This window comes from Ammospiza nelsoni, chromosome W, assembly GCF_027579445.1.
Source record: "Ammospiza nelsoni isolate bAmmNel1 chromosome W, bAmmNel1.pri, whole genome shotgun sequence".
In the NCBI taxonomy this organism is placed as follows: Eukaryota; Metazoa; Chordata; class Aves; order Passeriformes; family Passerellidae; genus Ammospiza; species Ammospiza nelsoni.
This window is the reverse complement of record NC_080668.1, coordinates 19,229,814-19,240,927: the sequence shown is the minus strand read 5'-3', so window position 1 is coordinate 19,240,927 and position 11,114 is coordinate 19,229,814.

The window sequence follows — 11,114 nt, the reverse complement described above, 5'->3', positions numbered from 1 at the left end:
TGTAGTAATCCACGGGGATCAGGTACATGAGGAGCAGGAGTGGCAGGAATGGGAACTGTAGACACTTCAAGGGATCAGAGGAGAAGAAATCAAGGTAGGGTGCTGGGTGGTCAATGGGACAGCTTATGAGAGATCAGATGAAATTACTGTCTCACCCTCTCCCATATACAAACCCCAAGAAGTTTGTGATAGCCCAAGTGAATCAGACTGTTGGTGTAATTTCACCTTAATACAGCCTGTACAAGTGACCTGCCTTTGGGCTCGGGATGCTATCAGGCTCTCATTTAAATTTAAAACAGATACTTCACTTTTTACAACGGCAGGACCTTATACAACTCACACTAGTACTCAGATAGTTCAGTCCCAACCCAAACTTGAACCTTAAGTGTATGAAATAGGCCCATACGTAGTGAGGAATGTGGGTGAACAAGAATTGTTGTTCAGTCCAGAATAGTCTCTCAAACATGTTGAGTTGCTAATGCAAATTAACATCTCAGAAATCCAACCAGCCTGCTCCTCTTTCCTAAGAACATCCTTTGAGGGCTGGACAATGTGGTTATAAAGACAGGTATACCTCAGGAGCAGAATAAGAAAGGATCTAACTGGGATATTAGGGACAGGATTAGGAGTTTTAAATAGAATTGATTCAGAAATACTGATGAATAGGCTGGCCACTGCAACAGGTAGCCTAACAAAATTGAAGCAGCCTTTACAGTCATCTCTATTGGCATTGGGAACTGGCCAGTGGCAGATTTCAAAAGTACTGCCAAAGTGGGAAAAGGCTGGGGACCAAGACCACAAGCTAATAGTTGAAGCACTTAATACAGTTTAAGATAATGTGTCTTTAGCTTTCAGTTGTATACAAGCACAGTTATGGATGCAGGCAACAGCAGCTCTGATCATACGGGAAGGGGGTGAAGGTAATTTTCCAGCTGAAATTCAGAAAGTTGTCTGGGATAATGCAATTAATTTTGAAAGGAAGTTTCAATCCTGGTGGACTATGGTAAATTTCACCTATGATCCTGCTTCTAATGTGGCCACTGCCTTTGTGCTTACCATACATAATGCCACTGTTTACATTATCCACCCCATCATTGTACTAGTATTAAATCATGAAAAAACGGTGCTCTACCCTTCAGAACATAGAGTGTGGGCATGAAAGGTGAATGGAAACTGGCAAAAAGTAAACTTAGAATCCTGTATTACTAGAGAAAAACTAGGATTCATTTGTGAAAGCAATACTTTAATGCCCAGGATGTGTGTTTAGACACTGAACAGAGTATTTGCCACTTCGAAATTCATCCAGTCACTGACCAGAAAACTGTGCTCATATATACTGGTAAAGGTTGTGTGTGCTTGAGAACTGCTTGTGCTATTGTAAAAACTGATACCAATGATGTTATTTTGTCTAGTAGAAATAATTCTAATTTTTGTATTTGTAATTTTTTTAAGATTATCGGATGTGATTTTTCGTACTTGGCCCCAGTGACATCCCACCAGCTGATTAAAACCAATTATACAATACATCACAGACTATCACCTACTCCTATTGGGATGGACCTTACATTGGTAAAACAATTAATTAAGCACCAAGACCTACTGGAGATCTTGAAAGAAACCCAAGAAAGCAGAGAGAAAACCTTAATTACTGTCCAACATTATACAAAAGAAATAACCAAAATTCTGCAAAGAATAAAACAAAATGCAGATCATCACTGGTGGGATGTGATCTTTGGGTGGTCACCAACTGCAAATGGAATCTTTAATAAGTTGTGTCATCCCACTGTATTTTTGTTAATATTAGTTGGAGTAAGTTTAGCATTATCCATTATATTGCTAATTTGGAATTGGAGAATACTACAGCGAGTAGCTGTGTTAACCTCCTTATCAAACGTACATGGTAAAGAATTTAAAGACACTTATTGTTGTAGAGATTTGCATTAAGTGAAAGAATTCCCTAATTCTCTAGGAAAGGGGGGAATGAGACAGAGTGGAAATTTTCCAGAGTAGAAATCCATTTTGATTTAGGTGAAATGTACATCTTTGAGTTAAGTCTGTAGTTTGAAAACATAACTGTTTAGTCTGACTGTCTGTTCTTGTAAAAAGCCTATGCTCAGAGAAACTGCTTCAGCCGAAGTACAGAGATAAGGGGGGGAGACAGAGGGAGACAGAGAGACTGCTGAGATAGCAGGTCAAACTGACCTAGGAATTTTTTCTGATAAAGAAGAATTAGCGGCAAATGTCACACGAAATTTGTACAAATGAATATGTATGAACCTTTTTTGAAATTGCATGCACATGTATTTGAGAAGAGGATAAAAAAGGATCTGGAGTTCCCAGAGGTGTGCATGTCTTTTAGGGAGAGGAATCTCCACATGCGTCCAGCGCTGTAATAAACATACCAGCTTTACAACTTTCACAAAGTTCTGGAGTTTTGTTTGTCTCCGCAAAACATCTTGGTTGGTATCAGCATTAATCATTGCAATGAAGGTGGTGTATTGAGATGGCCCTAGATTTGCCAGACTCCACAACATTTGCCCTGGGCACCTGACCTTGTTGGGGTCATTATCATGCTGTCCATCCCTCCCAAAGAGTACCTCCAATACCACAACTTCTCTCAGCTGTTGGATCCTTTCCTCAAGGGTCTTCCACTGCATTCTATGGTGGTGCTCCTGCATTCTCTCCCTGTGAAAAAACCTCTCTCTGACATTCATTAAAAGCCGGCCGCTCCCAGAGGGAAAGATGAATCATAGTTTTAAAAAGTTAAGATTTTAGCTGAGGGATAAAAACAATTTATGTTGATCGGGATGTAAGTTAGGTGGGTAGATGGTAGGTTAATGATTGTTAGATGCTTACGCTAAAGCTGATTGTTCCATTATGAGCTTGCTTTTAGAAGGGAGTGGAGTAAGTGAACTGTTGTAAGAACATGTTGAAACCAGTGGAACAATGGTTAGTACCTGAGTTTTACATCAATCAGTTACAAAGCAGGGGGCCTTGGATCATGCCGGAGGGTCATGGAGACCTGATGAAGACTCTCCTGACTTCATCCCTGGGACCACTGACCCAGTTGGAGACCACTGACCCAATTCAAGAGAAGAATTGTGCATGCGTGAAGAAAAATAACTTCATTTTAATACAGAGCAGGGATGGGAGGTGCTGGGGTTATACATATGTATTGTATGTAAGATCTCGGGAAATAAATAGAGGGTAAAGAACTTTGTACAGGGCAATCACGCCTTTTGGGGATGACCCCCGTGCCACCCGCCAGTGTAATAAACATACCACTTTGTAACTTTAACTAGCTAGAGAGTCTTTGTCCGTGATCTTCGGTTTTAACGACTCAAAGGAACCCTTGCTCCCTTACAAATACCTGATTCACACCTGAGTCCTGGGTCAAGGCTCCCAAATTCCTTGCCTCACCACCATCCAGTTGCACGCCTATACCCATTAGGTCCCAGACCCAGAATAACCAGGTTGTATAAGCCTCACATCCTCATCATACAATGTCTTTGTGCAGATTACAGAGACTTTTGTATGTCAGGGACTCAGTGATGATCTCAACCGTTGGGTCCCCTGCAGGTTGTGAAGGCCCTCCTTTCTTATCCTTATTATCTGGATGCTCTGATTTCATCTTAGATCTCCTTGTTTCCACAGGGGCAATTGCTGCTGGCCGTGACTGCCCCTGTGATTCAGCTAGAACCTGGACAGTTGTAATGTCTGTGGGTTCCACTGCTGCACCATTAGACTCTCCCTCTGAGGCAGGGGGAGGGCTTCTCACCAGCTGGCAAAATGGACTCCTTCAGCATCTGGCTCATCTCACATATCTCCTTCACCAGAACCCCCACCCATTCTAGGGGGTTCATTTCTGAAGTGGGCTGTGGGGCTGGGTCAGACTCTGGGGCAGCATCCCTAGTCCCCAGGGCAGTGTCAGGTTCTGTAGAAGCATCCCTACTTTCTAGGGTTGGTATCAGGGTGATTATCCAAGTCAATCTTCCCTTATCTCTGAATGCTAAATAGAACAGGCTTAACAGGCCTATCAGGAACACCAAGCCTCGTATGGTATCATTAGTATTTAGAGAAGATTTGAATCCTGCAAAATCTAGTGGGGCAGACCTGTGAGAGTCTGTCTGAATTTTCCCTCATCTGCCTCACGATTGTCCTTGGGAGACCACTGAAGAGAAGAACCCCCTTGTCTGGAATCTCTGGCTCTGAAGGAGAAAAGTCACATGCCAAAAGCCCTGAGACCTGAGAGCACTGTTAATTGTTTTCACAAGTGTGTTTGCTGTATGCTAAGAAGGGGCACCATGCCCTGTTTGCAACAATAGCAGCTTTGGAAGCTGTCCCATCTCTCAGCCTGGCTGGACTTCTCCGGAGTTTTCAGGTGGTCTCCCACAGAAGATCCTCATCTGTTTTACAACCACCGTGACAGACAGACTGAGATGTAAGAAGCTTCTCCACCAAGGACTGAGACATGAAACTCCTAAAAGGCCCCACTGCTCCTTCCAAGGACTGGGACTGAAACCCCCAGCCCGGGGGAGGTGTGTGGGGGAGGCATGCTGACCAAAGCGAGATGTTTGCCTGCAGGTTGTGACCACTGAACCAAGAAAACAATGGCTCTCATTTACTGCTGAGAACATAGACTACCTGTTACATCTGTTCCCTATTGCACCTGTTTTCCCCCCCTCACAATTTTCAGTAATAAAAACCTGTGGAGAGTTTAGTTCAAGCATGGCTTAAAGAAAAAGGCCATGAAGGCATACAGTTGAGAGAAAAGTAAAAGGTAGTTGCAAAGCAGTTCCAAAAGCAGTTCCCAGGCTGATTTCTATAAACAATTAGACTCTCTCATGCATCACTTTATAAACAATAAGGTTCTCAGACAGTCTTCCCATAACAAGCAAAACACCCTCTCTGGGAAAAGATGGCACCCTGGGAACAGATATGGAAGTTTTGGGAACCTTTCATATCACAGTGGGAACACTGGTTCTGTTTTTAATAAAGAATTATAGGTATTGTAAAACAAAAGGAGTGGTTAGAGTTTTCTCTGTTAGCCTATCGCGAGCTTGGATTTTGTAATATGCATGAAGTTAATTAACACTATTATATAAAGTGGCTGATCGATCAATAAATCTGAGTTCGATGCATCAAAGGATGGTCGTCTCCCTTCACTTCAATAAAAACCTCTGAGTTAGCTAGAGCCTTTGAGATATCCCTAGCGTAGCAGGCGGACCCTTGACTGGACTGCACCAAAGGACTTGGTCTCTGCGTTGGTAGCTATATCCCCTTTCTCTCTCTCTTTCTCTCTCTCTCTCTCTCTCTCTATCTTTTTCTCTCCCTAAATCCCTCTATTGCATTTTTGCTGTGGTTATTGCAATAAAACTGCATTTGTTTTGATTATCACTGCAAACCCCCTTGTACCGTGTTGGTTTTTGCACTCTGAGATCATTCCTATGAACCATCAGGTCATCTGTCCACTAGGATGGACCCTGACAAGACCCAAAGAGATGGTCAAAGGGTTGGGAGAAAATTTCCCCTGGTGTCATTTCCTCACAGTAGGTATCATTATTCAAGTAAGCCCAAAACCATACAGTTAGTGTGTGATAGCTCTGAATCCATATGCCTGCCTTCCAGAGGAAGTTAAAAATCCATGAATTTCATACCTTATTAACCCATAAAGCAAACTGGATAACAGCCACAGTAGCCTTAGTTATACAATCCATGTTTAGATAAGGGCCTGCAAATGGGAGAAATATAGCCACGACCACATGCCACCTGAACCAGGGTAAGCTGAACCACATGGTTACACTTAACATGGTTTCTATATCCAGCACACAAAAAATTAGGTTGCTCAAGAACTGTTATTCCTTTTTTCACCCTTTTTCTCTCAATGTCCTCGTGCCTCATGTTAGGCGCCAAAATTTGTCTTGGTTTGAAAAGACAGGTGCCTGCTAAGGATGGCAGGAGCCTTCCTCTAAATGGAAAATGTTAACCCCCTCTGTGACTGTGGTCACAAGGGTTCTTGGATGAGGCAAGAGATGAGAATGTTGACTCCATGTTCAGAAGGCTTGATTTATTATTTTATGATATATATATATTACATTATAACTATACTAAAAAGAAATAGAAGGAAAGGTTTCCTCAGAAGCTAGCTAAGCTAAGAATAGAAAAGAATGAAAACAAAATGCAGCTCTCTCGCACTCTGTCCGAGATAGCTCCGTCTTGATTGGCCATTAATTATAAACATTCAAGATGGCCCAATCAAAAATCCACCTGTTGCGTTCCACAGCAGCAGATAACCATTGTTTACATTCTTTTTCTGGGGCCTCAACTTCCCAGAAGGGACAATCCTAAAGAAAGGATTTTTAGCGAAAAAGATGTCTGCGACACACCGCCCTACAAATTATTATAATTTTGAAATTAAAGTGCTCTCAGGTAAAGATATGGGAGTAGGAATAACAGTTCTTTACTAGGAAAATTAAAAATACAAATGCAATAGCACAAAAAAGAAAACAAACCACTGAGAGAGTCAGAATACAACCTGACACCCTGTTGGTCAGGATGTTGGTAGCAGGCCAATTAAATGGTGGCTGCAGTCCTCCTGGAGTGACAGATGTGGTTCTGTTGAAGCAGCGACCCTGTAGAATGGTGTAGTTTTCCTCTGAAGGTCCAGTGGTGGTATAGATGGGTCTGGTCTTCCTCTGGGAATTCAGTGGAGAGGACAGCTGCTCCTCTGGGAATCCATTGGGAAAAGGCTGCCTGTGGTGTTTCAAATCTCAGATTATTTCCAGGTAGGAATGCATGGCTCCTCCCTCTGAGTGGAGCATCTCACAATGGGATGATGTAGTTTTTATCAGTCATGCAGTGAGTCTCAATGGCTCATTAACAGAAGATATTTCCCTGGAGGGAGGATTGGTTTGTGGAAGAGATTAAGAAAACTGCCCAATTAACAGAAGATAACTGCCCCACCTCTAACAGATGGCAATAGAATACACACCCAGCTGCACATTTCAACCTGAGACCATCTGGTTTAGCCCATTATATATATATTATACCTGAAAAATTATTTTCTAAGAGATCTTCTAACAGCATTATCAGTCCATTTTGTTCTCGTCTTTCCTGGATATATTAGGCAGGGAAAGGAATTCCCAGTTTGTAAGAAAAACGTTAATTAACATCTTTTACTTACTCCACATAGAAAAATACAATTTCTGGATCTTTGAGGCATATGGATTATGAATAAATCACAATACAGAGTAAAAGTACATTCTCCAGAGAACAGTAAGGTAAAAAGTGTATTTTTGATTTTTCCTAATGATTTTTTTTATTTCTGTTAGTTTTTTAGTAATTATTTTATTTTTACGTGACTGTGACTGTAGTTGCCATTCAACAAGTTGCACATGATGTGACTGCTCTTCCCTCCTGTGCAAGTTCACAGTCATGTTTTCAGGCTATAGCACTCAACACTTATTTCTAGTGTACATATTCCCATAGTTTCAGCAAAAGTAGATTAAATGCACAATATCCATCTCTGGGAAATGTTTCAAACAGGCAAACTTTTATCTTAAACCAGAAATGGAGAGGATATATTAGATATAGCTACCTAAGTATGAACTTTGCGTTGCAATTTCTAAATACTCACCTACAGTAAATAAGCATTAAAAATATTCTTAGCAATAGGATTTTATTTATATGCACACATATGTCCACCTTATCCCATGTTTATGCTTGACAGCTATTTGGGAATTCAAAGGTGCACTCCTCAGTAACTGTATTATTTTTAAAAAGAAAGGGAAGCATATCTATTGAGAAAATAAATTCTCAAATATCAATTTCCAATTTTAAATTTAATTTCATTAGGAAAATATTAAAAATGTGCCCATCTAAAATTTTCCATGTTCTGTATATACATGCGTTTGTATGTATACATAGAAATACTAATGCCCCACACATATTCACAAAATTTAAGTGAAATATTTCTGTCCAATATTTTCCCCCATGTAAATGACAACATATATTTAAATATTGAAATAATATCATCATTAAACATAATATTACATTTATTCTGTCATCAACTTCCTGTAGTTTTATTCCTTCTTCATCCTTATTGTGTCCACTGAGAACTAAAAGGACAGATTCTCCTTGTACTTCCACAGCTGTTATGCCAACTGAATGTTGCTGATATCACTTCAAGGACACATCTGTTTTACAGCAGTGCAAGTGACAGGAGAATCAGGCCCAAACATCCCCATGTAAATTAAAAACTGGTTGTATCTGCTCATCTGGACCACCATCTAAAATCCATCAAATTAAAAACATGTAGCTCACCACAAAGTTTTCAACAATGAACCAAGCTCCCCCACCCCTTTAATAAATAAAGTAGTTGAGAAAATACCCTAAAAATATGAAGAAAACTTAAACATTGTGTACATTACATACAGTATAATACATCATGGTTTAGCATTTGCCTTAAACCATTTTCCTGATTAGTCAGAGGACACCTGATAAATTACTGGTAAAAAAATGTCATGGTTTAGCCCTGGCAGAGACAGTGCCCCCATGAGAATACCCTCTCCTTGGTGTCTGCTGTGAGATGTGACCAGGAATAAGCAAAGCAGGCTCCTGCTTAGAAATAAAGAAAACTTTATTAACTAAACTACAAGAAAAGAAGAAAGAAAAAAAAAACATAAGGGAAAAAATGAAAAAACCTTACAAAAGCACTTTCTTCCCCCCCCCCCACCAAATTTCCCAATGTAATACATCCCCCCAAATCACCAACACTCAGTCCAGCACCACCCTTTAGAATACTCAATCTTCAGTTCATGAAGAGGAGAGGAGTCCTTCTTGCACCACAGGCTTTCCCTGGAAACACATTGAAACCTCGTGTGCTTCCATGTCACTCAGCACCGCCCGGAAAGTCCTTTGCCATCGTGACACCTTCCTTCCATGCCCAGTGCTCTCACCACTGTGCATGGACCAGAGCTGCTTCTAGGGTTGTCTTTCAAGGATGCCTTGTCTCACTCCAAAAAAAGGCACAGTCTCTCCTTCGGGACATCTGTCCCCCCCAAATTTTTGCACCCCCTGGGGCCGAGGGGTACCTACACTGAACCCTCCTGGTTCTGAGGCACTGCCTCCCCCTAAATGCAGTCTCTGTGTCACAGGAAAAAAAATGGTTCCGTCTATGGCCACACAAGAAAAGTCCAGCCTAAAGGCCACTCCGTCATCTCTCCCCCATTCAAGAGTCTTCTGCACTTCCCTCGTGGCCCATTCCCTCTTATCTTATCTCTCTTCTCATTCAGCTCCAGGAGGATCAGCATTTTGCAAGGTCTCAATCATGCAAGAAAAGGGTTAAAAATTTCAGTCTCTGACTGTCCCAGAGCTCCGGAACTCCCATGCTGCCCTGGCCGGGCACTCCCCCCCTTCTCCTCCTGGGCCAGTGCCACCGCTATCAAATTCAGACGCTGGCTCTCCCTCTCTCTCTCCTGGGGGCGGAATGGCTGCCTGATGTCTCTTGGTCTCTTCCACCCTTCCATCCTTGGGCTGGGCCTACCTCATGGCCGTGTGGCTTTTCCCCTGCCCCCCGCCCAGCCGGCAGCTGAGACAGGGGGAGAGATCCAAAGCCTTTCCCGACGGAAGTCCCAAAGAGAGCCTCCCAGGGCCGAAGCTCTGGTTTTTAACCCCTGTGTGTTCTCAGAGGTGTGTCCAAACCCCACTGGCCACATCAGGTGCCAATATCAAAATCTGAGCACCCATTGGTTTAACCACAGCATCCCAGAATTCCCACTTCCTGGTCAAACCCCACTATTTTAGAAATAAAGCATGAATTTCTGATATGAGAACTTGTGTCCATTATACGATATTTACATACAGTACATACATAAAGACAAACGTATCTTTTCTAGTTTTAAATAGCAATCTCTAAGTGGAGAAAATTGTGTTGTATAAATTTAATAAGCAACTAGATTTCATGTTTAACCTTCAAATAAATTTAAGGAGCAAAGATAAATCACAGAATCACAGAATCACAGAATTTTCAAGACTGGAAGAGACCTATAAGATCATCTAGTCCAGCCAATGTTCTAACTGTTCAGCTAGATCATGGCAGCAAGTGCCACATCCAGTCTTTTTTTAAATTCTTCAAGGGATGATGCCTCTACCACCTCACTGGGTAAATGATTCCAGTTTCTGACCACTCTTTCTGTGAAGTATTTCCTTCTTACTTCTAACTTACATCTAGCTTGACGCAACTTGAGACTGTGTCCTCTTGTTCTATCCGTTGTCGCCCGGAGAAAGAGGCCGACCCCCAGCTCACTACAGCCACCCTTCAGGAAGTTGTAGAGAGTGATGAGGTCACCCCTTAGTCTCCTTTTCTCCAGGCTGAACAACCCCAGCTCCCTCAGTCGCTCTTCATATGGCTTGTGTTCCAAGCCCCTTATTAGTTTCGTTGCTCTCCTCTGGACACGCTCAAGTAACTCAACGTCCCTCTTAAAGTGAGGGGCCCAGAACTGGATACAGTACTCCAAGTGAGGCCTCACCAGTGCCGAGTACAGGGGAAGAATGACCTCTCTGTTCCTGCTGGCCATACCATTTCTGATACTGGCCAGGATGGCATTGGCCCTCTTGGCTACCTGGGCACATTGCTGGCTCATATTCAATCGACTGTCAACCAGCACCCCCAGGTCCCTTTCCACCTGGGCACTATCCAGCCACTCCATCCCCAGCTTGTATCGGTACAGGGGATTATTATGGCCGAAATGCAATACTCGGCACTTGGACTTATTGAAGTTCATCCCATTTGATTCTGTCCATTTGTCCAGCCGTTCCAAGTCTCTCTGGAGAGCCCTACACCCCTCTAGTTGATCTACACTCATACCCAATTTGGTATCATCAGCGAAACTACTAATAAAAGACTCTAAGCCCTCATCCATATCGTCAATAAAAATATTGAACAAAACTGGTCCCAACACAGAACCCTGAGGGACACCACTTGTGACTGGTCGCCAGCTAGATGTGACACCATTCACCAGCACTCTTTGGGCCCGGCCATCCAGCCAGTTTTGAACCCAGCAAAGGGTATTCCTATCCAGACCACGGCCAGCTAGCTTGTGTAGGAGTATGCT